We start from the raw sequence: 13,209 nt of genomic DNA, 5'->3' as shown, positions 1-13,209 counted from the left end.
TCAAGAACAGAAAGAGCTGCTGGCTCTGAAGTGCTGCTGCATGGGAGGCTAGGATCCAACACACTGATCATTAATTCCTTGGTAGGCAAATCAATTTAGAAGAGTTCTTCCCTGAGTACTAGCATTTTGAAATTCATTTTTTCCCTAGACAATGGCCTCGTTCACACAATCTGAATCTAGGTTTAATGTGGAATACCAACATTAGTATGATTGTGCGAACTCATGGCAAGATGAGAATCTCTGGCTACAAACCACCTTGGCATGGGTTCACACAATCACTTCAATGTGCGTAACTCACATTAAACCTATATTGACATGACTGTGTGAACAAGCCAAATATATGCCTACCTGACCTCCACTGCCATCCATCCCTAATAGGAGGGGAACAAATTGTCTATAGCACATTCTTTTTAAAAAAACCAACATGTTTATATACTTAATACATTAGTTAGAACAAATGGGCTATTGCAATCCTTATTAAACATTCTAAAATAATGAAAAGCATCATTTTCAAAAGCCTATTAAACAATCCATGCGAAACACTCTTACCACATCTTTTTCAAGGAGTATACAGCAATTCCCACATCAATCACTTTTAGAATTGGCTATAACCCATGCCTTATCTTCTGGGGCCTTTGTGCCTCAAACTTATGTATGCTTTACTTCCCCTATAGTTGCAGAAGGGGAGGAACCAGAGTTTGCATAAGCAAAGACAAAACAGCTGTGAATCACTGCATCCAAAAGACAAAATTTGTCCAAGGTGAAAAACAGATGTTTCTCAAATTTATTTCCTCGTTCCTCATGACAATGAGGTAAGCCTCAATGCTGGAATCAGCTTTTCAGCCCAGATGGCCCATTGCCATAGGAATTGTGGCCAAGGACTCGTTTCACATGGAAAAGAGAGAGAGAGAGGAGAATGAGAATGCAATGGTACAGATCTCCTTACATACGAATCAGAACCTCGGGGCTCAGAAAAGCTCTGCCGAAGACATTCAGCAATCTGAAAACATATGCTGGGATATGATTGAGTAAGAAATGACATTCTTAAAAAAAAAAGTTAAACAGAGGCAATGAGGTCCACAGATGGGCTGATCTCATGCCTTGTGCTAAAGCCTTACATGCAATGAAAATAATTAACAGAACTCCTTTTGCTGTACTTACACCAGCAACACAAATGCCAGGTCACACTCTGATATGCCTCCTGTGTTTGCAGATTCCATTCCACCCTCCAAATACAATGATTTTCCTATCTTCCCTGTTTTTCAGCCAAATGAGGCAATTTGATATGAGTCCAATAGATCCTGTCCAAGCTTGTTTCTTGACTCAGAGTGGAATATTTGATCAAGCAGTTTCTCTTTTAAACTGTAAAACTTGGCAAGAAATGAATACCCTACCTTTTTTTTAAAAAAGGCAATGTAGCCACCACTACCAAAAAAAAAAAAAAAAAGGCTATGTAGCTAGGCTTGTAGGACACAAAATACATCCAGGCTACTCTATCCCAGCAAAACCAATGGGCAGAAAGACCTGCTAGCTAATCTCATTTGCTTTCTGGTGACCGTGTTTGATAATTAGTCTTGCAATGCAATTAAGAGAACATCAGACATTGAACTTGTGCAACATTAATTCCCATCTTCTCTGGTCTCCCTCATTTCCCAGGTTTTTCTCTCCATAAGCGTTTTGACCCATTCGTGAAAATCCAAAACAGTGAGCTTGGGGACAATTCTCTCATTCATCTGCCTCACTTAATGGCTCATTGCTCAGTGTGACAAACTGTTCAGTGCTTCACAGCTGAATGTGGGAATTGCCTTCACTGAAAAGTAAATGGGTCCAGCATAATGATGCCACCATCCTGGCAGTGGTGGCGGAGGAGAGAGGTAAGGTGAGAGGTAAGATGGGGGAGGTCCAGGGGGCCTGGGGCACCCCCCAAAACATTGGGGGCCTATGGCCCCTGGGCCCCCAATGATGCCATTGAATAAAATATTGTATTTTAAATACCTGCTGGCCAGCATGTTCTGCAAATAAATAATGCAGTCAGAGCTAATCCACTTGTGCTGATCTGATTTCCTAATCCGCAGTCTTGCACTTTTGTGCAGATCACAAGCAAAGTAGTGCTCCCATGCCTTGGAAGTACTTCGCAGATTGGAAACAAATTATTTGACTATGAGCAATGTGTTTGTTATCTAAGCAGCACTTCTAGAGGAGGGGTGTGCATGAACCGTGGTACAAACTGTGGTTTGAGCATCATTTGGGAGCAGGGACCAGGAGCTTTAAGAAAGAGGTGAGCAGGTCCTTACTTGCTCTCCACCACCACCCCATGCAGCTTCCTGCTGGGGTGATGAACGTCCCTAGAAGCCCCGCTCTGCGACAGCACACACATGGCGTCCGGGCATGAACAGGCACCATTTGCATGGTCAGCATGGTGTTACTGACCACACAAATGGCACCCGCACATGTGTGGATGCCATGTGCATGCTGGCACCACGTGGGGGTACTTGGGATGTGCGCTGCCCCAGCAGGAAGTTGTATGGAATGGCGGAGAGCAGGTAAGGACCCGCTTTCCTCGTACTTTAAACTCCCAGTCACCACTCCCAAGTGGTGCTTGAACCACAGTTCTTGCACAGTGCACTCTTTAACAATTTGCACTCCTGCACAAAAGCACAAAATCGTCAGTGGTTTGTTAGGAGCCCGCAGTAGTGTGGGTGGATTGGCTCCGCCTACAAAACATGCCAGTCACTGAGGCTATTCTCATGTGCCCTGGAAATTGGGCTAAGGGAGCCCAGCCTGGTTTTCAGTGCATCTGTGAACCTCCGGGAGCCGTGTGGCTCCTGCCAGCATGCACGCTTAATTCCCCCCCTAATCAAGGTTAGTGAAGCAAGCACTCCGCTGACCCCATTTGTCTGATCATGTGCCGCCACTGCGGCACAGCTCCGAGGCATGGTGATTTATGAGGAGACCCCTGACTGGGAGGCTATAACAAGCCTCCCAGTATCGGGGGGTTCCCCAGAATGAGACTTGTGGGGATCAGGAGGCCCCCAACCCCCACCACCCCTACTGGCTCTGTGACGGAGCTGGCAATCATGTGAGTGGCCAATCAGTGTGCAGGGAGAGCAGATCAAGCCCGCTCTCCGCACAAATCCCCTGCAGGCTCTCCACACTGCTTGTGTAGAGAGCCTCACTGTCTTGGAAACCTGGCCTCCACTGCCAGCTTGACTGATCAGTACCAAGGAGGAAGTCAGATTTAAAAGCGGTAAGGAAGAAAATAACTTTGCTCTTTCCCACTATATTGACAAGTATATGCGATATAGTAATACAAAACACACACCATTTGCAGAACGAAAGGAAAATATATATTCTTATTCGGGCAAGTCTGTGAAAATGCAGCTGTTGCAGATAATTTCCCTGTGTGAGCCAGAACTCTGGCTGACAAACATTGTGGATCATAACTTCAGCCATCACTTTTGTGCTTGAGTATGGATAGACCCTTTCACTTGGGCAACACACTCCATTAAATTATAGGCCGTAACAATTTTCTACGAAGAGATAGCAATAAAGAAGAAAGAAACTGAACGAAAACTAATACTTTTTACTTCTGCCCTAGTACAATAATAACTGCAGAGGCTGAAAGTTTAAAGTCTTTGGGAAAAATATATCCACCAATAATCTAGGTTCTTGCAGAATTGTCACCACTTTTGTAAACTTAAAGAATAAAAAATGCAGTGTAAGTTATTAGAGTCTAACATGTCTAAAGGAGGCACATGTTAGGGTTATTCAGGGGATTTGGCATCAGCAATGCTGACTTTGCACAACAGCTGTGGACCTGTTCTATAGCAATCCTGCTAGTCCATTTGGATTAACAGCAATCAACAATGGAATCATCCTCCTGCTTAGGTCGCTTTCCAGATTAGACCCTGCAATGGGTGCAATGTGGACACTTCAGAGATACGATGTGACCCCGTTGCAGGGTCTAATCTGGAAAGCGGCCTAAGCAGGAGGATGATTCCATTGTTGATTGCTGTTAATCAACAATGCCTCCTACCGGCATCACCATGCCTCCTACCCGAGCCAGAGGAGGAGGGGGGAATTCACTGGGGTTGAATCCTTGACTTAAAGGGTTCGAAGTAGGTTGCCACCATCCACTTCATTTTGCATTTTGATGTGATGCTTTGGTTTCTCTTCAGAGAGTATTATTATTATTATTATTATTATTATTATTATTATTATTATTATTTTACTAAAGATCCACAGAGAGGGACATTTATAAGTATTTTATGTTTTTATATTTTAGCTTAATATTTTAGTGGTATCATTTTCATAGTCTTGTCTTAATTTTCATGGGAATCGCCTTAGGATTATTTTAATGAAAGGCGGTATACAAATTTAACAATAAATAAATAAAATAAATGCCGGAAGACTCACTCTCCATATAAGGTTTTTTGGGGGTAAAGTGGTAAAACCCTGCCAAAAGGAGCTGAGCAGTCCTAGGCCTTCTGAGACGTGTGACTAAGGCAAGCCTGAATGAAAAATAGAACACTTAAACAAGGAAGGTTTATTATTAGATTTAAAGAAAAGTTTTGCAATATGAACAATTATAAGAGAGAGTTTTCAGTAACTTTCAAGTAATATAGAAAAGCAAAATAACTTGCCTAACGCATCTAGCTATACTAGTCCTTACTACTCACATGTGCGGCCTTCCCAAATCCCCAGCAGCTCAGCCTGCTGCTTCCTCAGGGTCCTCCTGGAGCAGACTGACTAACACAACAAAAGCATTCTCCCCTCCAGTCAGTGGCTGTGTGTATAGTTCCCACCCAGCCCTCTTCTGCAGGTCCTTCTGCAGGCCTAGCCCTCCCTCAAAGCCTCCCCATCACTGCAGCTTGAGAATACAGAGCACTTGCCTGCAGCCATGAGGTGGGGAAGCAGGAGATATATTGTCCTTCACTTCAGGCAGCAATATATCTCAGACCATTCTGGCCCAGTTGAATTTGTCAACACGCACATGGCACGTGCTGTGGCCATGTGAATGTCAACACTGCACACAAGCTGCAGGGAACAGCACCGCAGCCACATGCACCTTGGGTAGAGCAAGTGCCACACCTGGAAAAGCAACAAGATGGCAGCAGAGCAGGTAAGGACCTGCTTACCCACTTTTAAAGGGAACCGATCCCCACCCAGATGAGCTGGTTCGGCTGTGGGCGCCCAAGCCGGTTCAATGCTTCCCAAAGGAGGAGCCAAACCAGTTCATGCACATCCCTACTGCCAGTTTGTTACATTAAAATGTTACAGCTGCTTGACAAGGTGACATCTGGAAGCATCCGCTTTCTCACTCTTCTGTTTCTCAGGCCTTCTTCCTACTTGTCTTTGGTCTATCTCTATTCTCGTCTTCTTCCAGCCATCCTCTCCTCACAAGTTTCCCCCTCCTATTTCATCGATAAATTTCCTGAGGACTAGCTGTATTAGAGTGTTGCAGTAAAATCAAAAGAGTCTTGTGGTACCTTAAGGAGTAACAGATTTATTGCAGCATAAGCTTTCACAGACTATAGTGGATAGCTGTGCAGCTTCATGCATCTTCAACAGGCTCTCATCCACAAAAGCTTCTGCCTTGATAAATGTTATTCTTCAAGGTGCCATAAGACTCTTGGTTGCTGATCAAGTTGCATTCATGCATAAGTTAAAAAACCTGTGTCAGTTCATCCTTTGTTACCCGTGCCTTTCCCCCTGCCTCTCCCACTGTAACACTTTTGATTGTAAATACCATGTACAGTGTCATTGTATACATAACAATGAACACAGGAACATAGGAAGCCGCCATATACTGAATCAGAGCATTGGTCTATCTAGCTCAGTATTTTCTTCACAGACTGGCAGCGGCTTCTCCAAGGTTGCAGGCAGGAATCTCTCTCAGCCCTATCTTGGAGAAGCCAGAGAGGGAACTTGGAACCTTCTGCTCTTCCCAGAGCGGCTCCATCCCCCGAGAGGAATATCTTACAGTGCTCACACTTCTAGTTTCCCATTCATGTGCAACCAGGGTGGACCCAGCTTAGGTAAGGGGATAAATAATGCTTGCCACCACAAGACCAGCTCTCCTCCTAGTAGGATTTTCTCCTACTAATATTGTTCTGCCCATTTCTCTTCTCTTGATCATCATCATCATGCCTATGCCACCATTGTAGTTTACCATAAGGGGAGACACTAGCCTGGTATCCATGATGCTTGGGTACTCCCAGTATGCCCAGCTAGAAGAAGCCAAGGTACTATACAGCTGCTATTCCTGTGATTGCCAGGGTAAACAATGGGTCCATGGTGTTTCGTATAAATTTTGTCTAGACTTCTTCTGAGTCACTCAACCTTTCAGGGAAAATTATGCTTCTATAAATCAAATCTCTGTTGGCTTGATTGTCTGCTTGTCCTGGGCTTGTTTTCATGCGCCTCCTCCCCCAGTCAGCCTACTTTGTGGCTGTAATGTTTCTTATCTCAGTCCATTTCCTTTAGGTCACCATAGACTTGAATTGTTCCTCCCACTGATAAACAACAAACCTTTATTTTTACAAGTTCCTAAAACATAGTTTTTCTTTGCCTTTCCTCCTTGATTCTTCTTAACCTTTTACTGTAAAATGTAATGATGGAAATATATGCATGTTTGTATCATGTGGCTATAATCTCATCACACTGGTTCAGTTCAGACATCACAGCAAGCCATGGGCTTGTTGTGACAAGAATGAGCAGTAAGTCACGAACCTTGAGCTTGTGTGCTTCCCATCCAAACATGGGAAACTGTTGTTTGTTTAAACTACAGTTAACTAACAAACCAGGGTATCAAACCGGGAAGGAGTGAGAATAATAATGAATCTGAGACTCGTACCTGCTCGTCTCATCACACAACAAGCCATGGTTTGTTGAAGTATCTGAAAGACTGTGCCGCCGAGTCGGTGTTGACTCCTAGTGATCCCATTCCATGTGATTTTCTTGGTAGAATACAGGGGTGGTTTACCAGTGCCTCCTCCTGCGCAGTATGAGATGGTGCCTTTCAGCACCTCGCTGTATCATTGCTGCCCAATACAGGTGACTACAAATGTATTTACTAGGCACAGTCTGGGAAGCATACTGGTGGGAATTTGAACTAACAGCCTCTTGTGCTCTAGGCAAGCTGCTTCCCCGCTGCGCCACCACAGCTGATGAGGTATCTGAACAGGGCTACTACTTTCAAGACAAGGTACAATTGTTTGCATATCCTCCTGTATTTGTGTGTGTGTGTCAGCTGAGCAAGTCCCTCTGTTTATTATTCATAAAACATTTAGACTCTACACACACACACACCTCTCAAATACATGGAACTATCTATTCCTTTGCATTCCCATGGGAACCCTTTTTTTTTTTTTTTGCTTTCTCTGTTTTTGGGCAGACATGCTTCTTTCTAGGTGCAGCATTCAGGATACTGTGATCTCTAGCCATAAATCCATGTTGGCTGCAGCAAGTACTCTAGTTTTCCTTGGGTATAGGGGAAAAAATCAAATTAGTGTTTACTTTGCTAAATGTCACAGTAATTTTCAGTGCTAATCTATTTGTGCTGAGGTCAGGCATAAAACTTCCAAGCAGCAAAAGTTGGAAGTGAGCAGCTATTGCCATATTAATCTCTTTTTCACTTTGTTTGTTGTACTGGCTCCTACAAGGAAAGAGTAATAAAGATATATGTCCAGTGTATTTGAATCTGTAACAAGGAGCATTTACCTGGCGCTTCTAATTTTCTTACACAGCTGTACTTACAATAGGAAATGCTTCTGGTGCTGGTGAATTCTGTCAACTTTCAAATGAGTGTTGAAAGCATTCCAGTGCTACCGAATGGCCCATGGAGTGTGTCTACAAAAAGATGCCAAAAGGTATCTTTGATTCACCACATGTATGAGCTGCCTTTCCAGCACACGCTGAGAGTACTGTAACATTATTTTAAAAATCACAGTTAGGCTCCACATCACTTTTTAAAATAAAATAAAATAAAAAGGGGTTTTTAAGTGCAGAAAGGCAACCATAAAAATGAATTACTAAACAATTTATCTCAGCTAGGAAGGATGTCCTCCTCTGTTTACTGATGGCCCTAAAGGTAGGATGGCATGTAGTAGGGTGTCATATTTTTTTTTAAGAACACTGGGAGGCATATATGAGTAAAAATATACTGAGCCCAGCCCATATCGTATTCTCTTCTGTTTAGTTAGGTTTCATGACTAACTACAGGCTGTATGCAAAAAGAATGTTCAGTCCAGTCCTGTTTAAAAAAAATCAGAGTCAATTTTATAATTTCCTACAAGATGGGAAAGGTCCACTTCAGGCATACTTCTAGTAGAATCGATTCTGGCTTCAGCAAGCTCTAGATCTGGCGATTTTCCCAGACAGAGTCAACTCATATTACTCTCTTGTATTCTAATTTTTAAAAAATCCTTTATTAAACAAACTGTATTGGTACACTAATGTTGTAAAGTCGGTATTATCTAAACAATGAAAACTAAAAGATTACAAGCTCGTATCTAGAATTCTCAACCAAACAGAAGATAGTGAGTCCAAAAAATGACTCTTTAGTATAAGAAGAGAACCGAAGTAATCCAAGAGAAATTATGAAGTTAAAAAGTGTTTACAAAAGGCCTAACCAGGAGCTCATCAGCTGAAGTTCTGGAGAGAAAACCCTCCTCTCCTCTTAGACAAAGGCCTCCTTTGGATATAACACAGAACAGCAGGCCCAATGGACCCGCAGTTACTCACCCCCATTCCCCCCACTCTCCCATCTGCATTTGGATGAAAAGGAGAGCTTCTGACTGCAGAGAGGAGGGGGAACTGGATGTGCAGGCTTCCTTCTTTTATGAAGGACAGCCTACACAGCGAATAGTAGTGTGAGCGAGGGAGCTGGTTGCAGAGGGGGGGAAACTGCTGTGCCAGCGTTCAGATGTAACACTGGCACTGCATAACCAGAGTAAAAGGCACTAAAGACTCACTACAGACTGAAGGTACACATTACAGTTCAGAGAGGGGAAACCACAGGTCCATTTCTAGGCGGAACTGCAGTTCCCTGCTTTCAGACACACAGTTTACAAAACTAGAGGTGAAGGGACCTCTGGTTTCATATTACATGTGAATGCGGCCAAAGAAAGTCAAGATCACATGATCACAGAGGCACTTCTAGTGTAAAGATGATTACAGGTTAGCTTAGAAGTCCTGAAAAGATGAAAACAGATTTCAAGAACCAACTAAGCAGTTTTAACTAAAGCCATTTTATAATAATACATATATCTCAGCAATAACACAATGCTCTATTTCAGGGCAGAACAGGATCACATTAGTTTCTTAAATAAAAGGAAAAACATTTTAATTTCCAGGATCCAGCTTTACTTATGCATTTATTTTCTGGTGCAAGTGTAACCCCTGCTCCTTAAGGGTTAAAATATTAGATGCTATAGACTTGTCCAGTGTGGGCTGCAAAGCTGAGTAGGGACTACCATATTTAAAGAAAAAAGGTGCAATCTTCAGTGGATCCAGAGGGTCTGAAGGTGAAGGTCTCTGCCAAGAGAGTTCCTTTGAGAGCAGCTAAGCCTATACTTAATTATTTCAGATTGCAGTTGTACAAGAAGAGAAGGCAGCAGCAGAAGATTGCAACTCAGCACCACCCTGAAAGATCAGAAAATCAGAGAAACTGAGATACCAAGTTCTGGTTGGATACTTGTGAGAAAGCAAACTCAAAACAAAAGAGAATCTCAATTGAGACACATGACTCTGAATAAGTCTCTGTAATTTTTTTTTTAGGGGGAGGGTCAAATTATGTTGTTTGGTTTCATTAGAAGAGGAACTAAGTTCTGAGGTACAAATTCCTCAAATTCCCTGTCTAATTGTTGTTGTATTTGTAATCACTGTTGTAGAGGGGGAAGTGGGAGGGACACAAGGCAGGATCGTACTGCCATTGGAGAAAAACCCCTCCACATCTCACAATAAATTGTTACACATGCTTGAGTGGAAATCTTGCCAAGTGCATTCCGAAAATACAGTAATATAGAGTATAACTATGGAAGTAATAGCAACAGCAAACTATATCACAAACTGTAGTACAGTTGCTTAGGCTGCAGTCCCTTGCACAATTTCCTAGAATTAAATCCCAGTGAACACAGTGGGACTTACTTCTGAGTAAATCTATGCACTGGATTGGGCTGCAAAACACAGAACAATCTGATGTGTGTTTACTTGGAAGTTAAGTCCAACTCTATTCATTGAGGCTTACTCACAAGTAAGTCTGCTAAGGATTTCCACCTTAGAGTCTTCTTACAGTTTTTCCGCAGTTAGCTTTGATATAGAATAAACAATGTCACATTTTAATACCAGCAATGACTAGATTAATTTTCTTCCATTCATCTGCTAATCAAATTTCAAAAATCCTCACAGTAAAAATGTGAAACTTTTTGAACTGATGACTGACATCCAGCCTAACACAGCACTAGGCAAGAATGCTTGACAACTTACTTCCTGTGGCGAGGGAAGTAAGCAGGTGCTCACCATACGAGGAGGAGGTGGCAGCCTTTTGGAGAATGATGGCTGTTCCACCACTCTCCAAAGAGCCTCTCCAATGGCAGTGGGTGGTGGACAGTAGAGGGGAGGTAGGGCAGCAGAGAGGCATTTTTTTCTTTTATTCAATTACAATTATACAACATAAAATATCAAAATTAACTACACGAAAAAAGAGACACACATGTGCATGCACGTGTGTGTGTGCACGCACACACACGCACACACATATGCACACAGACCCAGGGGCGTAACAAGGCTGGAGTGGGCCCAGAGACAAAATTTTAAAATGGGCCCCCCGCTGATACACACACACTTCACAATATATAGTTACGTGACTTGCCTCTGGGGGGCCCCTTGAGGCATGGGGGCCCCCAGGCAGCCGCCTCCCCTTGCCCAATAGTAGTTACACCCCTGCACAGACCAATATATCAAGAAAGCAAAAAAAAAAAAAAAACCTTCTAAGGATATAACTCTTCACAATACATTCAGTTCATTAAATTTAGATCAAATAGCAGAAAATTCCTCTTCTTTACCATTCTATCTGAGGGCGGGGGGGGGACCACTTTGAAAGATAAGGAGCACATATCAGTTACCCACAATAGTAGATCAGGAGAAGATCTATCCTTCCTGTGTTGTGTAGCAACCCTTTTAGTGATTCCCCATGTCTGAAGGATCCATAACTCTTGATGCAAAGATAAATTCCATTCTTTGGGAATATGGCCCAAAGGTACATGAACATCTTTGACAGGTGTCTTTGACAGAGGGGCTCTTGCTGCTCCCATGGTATCCTACACAATTGCTGTTGGAGGCAATGGCCTCATCTTGCCTTATGGGAGAACAGTCCCTGGGGCAGGGTCCTTTGGGAATTTATGCACTGTGATATTAAAAAGTAATTTGGTTCCTGCAGACCTTATTCACTACATTAACACCCTCCTTCATCTCTGAAGAGCTCAAAGCAATTTATATATGCAGTCGCCATCCCAGAAGATTATAGCGTCAGTCTTGCTTTCTTCAGCTGCGGAATTGTGTCATGCGCATTCAGATCACTCTCTAGACCCTTTTAAGGTATCTGCTCAAACTTCTTCAATAAATGAACAAGTAATGCCTGATGGTAGATATTTATAAAAAGATAAACGTAGAGAAACCCATTGAATAAATGATATTTATGGATTTAATGGGAATTCTCATTCTCTCTCTCTCTCTCTCTCTCTCTCTCTCTCTCTCCCCCCCCCTCTCTTTCAAAAGGCGGGGATAGCAACCTATCTTACCATATTATCGGAAGAATTGGTGGGGTGACCCTTGAAATGAATTCTGATATATACTCTAAAAATATTTTGAATATTTTACAAATATTCATATTAATCATAAACATTGATCTCCTTTATAACTTATCTGAGATATTATAAAATGGCAGTTTGCCATTTTCATGGCACATGAAATATATGGCTTGGTTAGAGGGCACTTCTACTTTATTTACCATGACCTTTTTTATTTCTCAACAAAACATTAGAACTATAAAAGGAAGAAACATTATGCAAATCAATAGGGAGGAAGGGAGGGGGGGTGGTTTCTTCTTTTTGCTCTATTTGTGTGTCACCATTTCTTCTGTGAAAAACAAAATCTATAAATTAATATAAATTATAGGGAAAAATAGTTTCTGAATTTTAAAAAGTCCATGTTAACCATGCTGTTTGACCTAGAATATCATTAAAATGAACATTTAATCCAGAGTAGTTTAGGCAGCAATTAATCATGATTTCCTCTTTCCTTACTAGACATATTACAAGATTACTGTGTTTGAAAGACTTTGGAACCCTTTCTGTAATACCACATTATTTTGCCAAAACTCCAAAGTGAGTTTTAGTACTAGTCCTTAGCTACATGCTAAGGCTGAATTAAAATTTATAGACAGTTTGCACCTGGCAGATCAGGCTAGGTTTACATTCTAGCTTCTCATTCTATTAAGAGCAGATGGAAATTTGCCATCACAAATTTCCTCTCCCTGCATCTCTAAACAAGATAAGTCCACCTGAACTCAGCATAGCTATACAGGAGAGATAGTGGCTGCATTTACATATAACACAAAACCAGAGGTGGGCGAACTCATGGTTTTAATTTGAAACCATAATTTGCATTGCCGATGTCCATCCAACCATGGTCCGGCAACTTTCGGTTTCAGGAAAGGGGAGCCTCTCCCTCTTTCTGGTCCGCTGAGGCCACATCCCAACAAGCTCCATAGAGCTTGCGTCACCAGATAGTGGGCAAGGCGTCAGCATGTCACCAGTGCGGCCGCCATTGGCCACAACCTTAAACAGAATGGTCACGTGCAGTGGCCATGTGAAGGTCAACGTCATGCACAGGCTGCAGGGAACAGCACCGTGGCCACGTGCAAACTTGGGCAGAGCGATGGGATGCCTCTCTGTGACTTTGCCACTTGAAAGCTGACAAGCTTGGGATGGGACATGTCCCTGTTGCCAAACAAATGCTTTGTTGGATTGAAAACAGGAGGGGTGGGGCAAGTGCTTGGAGAGGTGGCCAGCGAGGAGTGCTGCAGACATGGAGCAGGCCTGATCCTCGGTGGGTCTATAACGCCCTGTCTATGATTGTGGTTCCAAACACTGCATGGAACTGCAGTTATGGTGCCATCCACATTTGGTTGTAACACTTCAGTGGCCG

General features: G+C 42.7%; 2 long non-coding RNA genes across 4 annotated transcripts in view; one reads left to right on the top strand and one right to left on the bottom strand.

Annotated features, from left to right (window-relative positions):
* Positions 1–4,817, bottom strand: part of LOC128342570 (uncharacterized) — a 48,621-nt gene extending 43,804 nt beyond the window's left edge. For all 3 annotated transcript variants that reach the window (XR_008315086.1, XR_008315085.1, XR_008315087.1), the window contains exon 1: positions 4,680–4,817. This is a non-coding gene — a long non-coding RNA (uncharacterized LOC128342570). The remainder of the gene's footprint in view (positions 1–4,679) is intronic.
* A 4-nt stretch (positions 4,818–4,821) lies between these two features.
* On the top strand, positions 4,822–9,982 carry LOC128342572 (uncharacterized). Its single transcript, XR_008315088.1, has 3 exons — positions 4,822–5,122; positions 7,137–7,207; positions 9,590–9,982. It is a non-coding gene; the product is annotated as an uncharacterized LOC128342572 (long non-coding RNA).
* The last annotated feature ends 3,227 nt before the right edge of the window (positions 9,983–13,209 follow it).

Source organism: Hemicordylus capensis, chromosome 2 (genome assembly GCF_027244095.1).
Source record: "Hemicordylus capensis ecotype Gifberg chromosome 2, rHemCap1.1.pri, whole genome shotgun sequence".
In the NCBI taxonomy this organism is placed as follows: Eukaryota; Metazoa; Chordata; class Lepidosauria; order Squamata; family Cordylidae; genus Hemicordylus; species Hemicordylus capensis.
The sequence above is the reverse complement of the archived record's forward strand: the minus strand, read 5'-3'. Positions and strand labels throughout refer to the sequence as shown.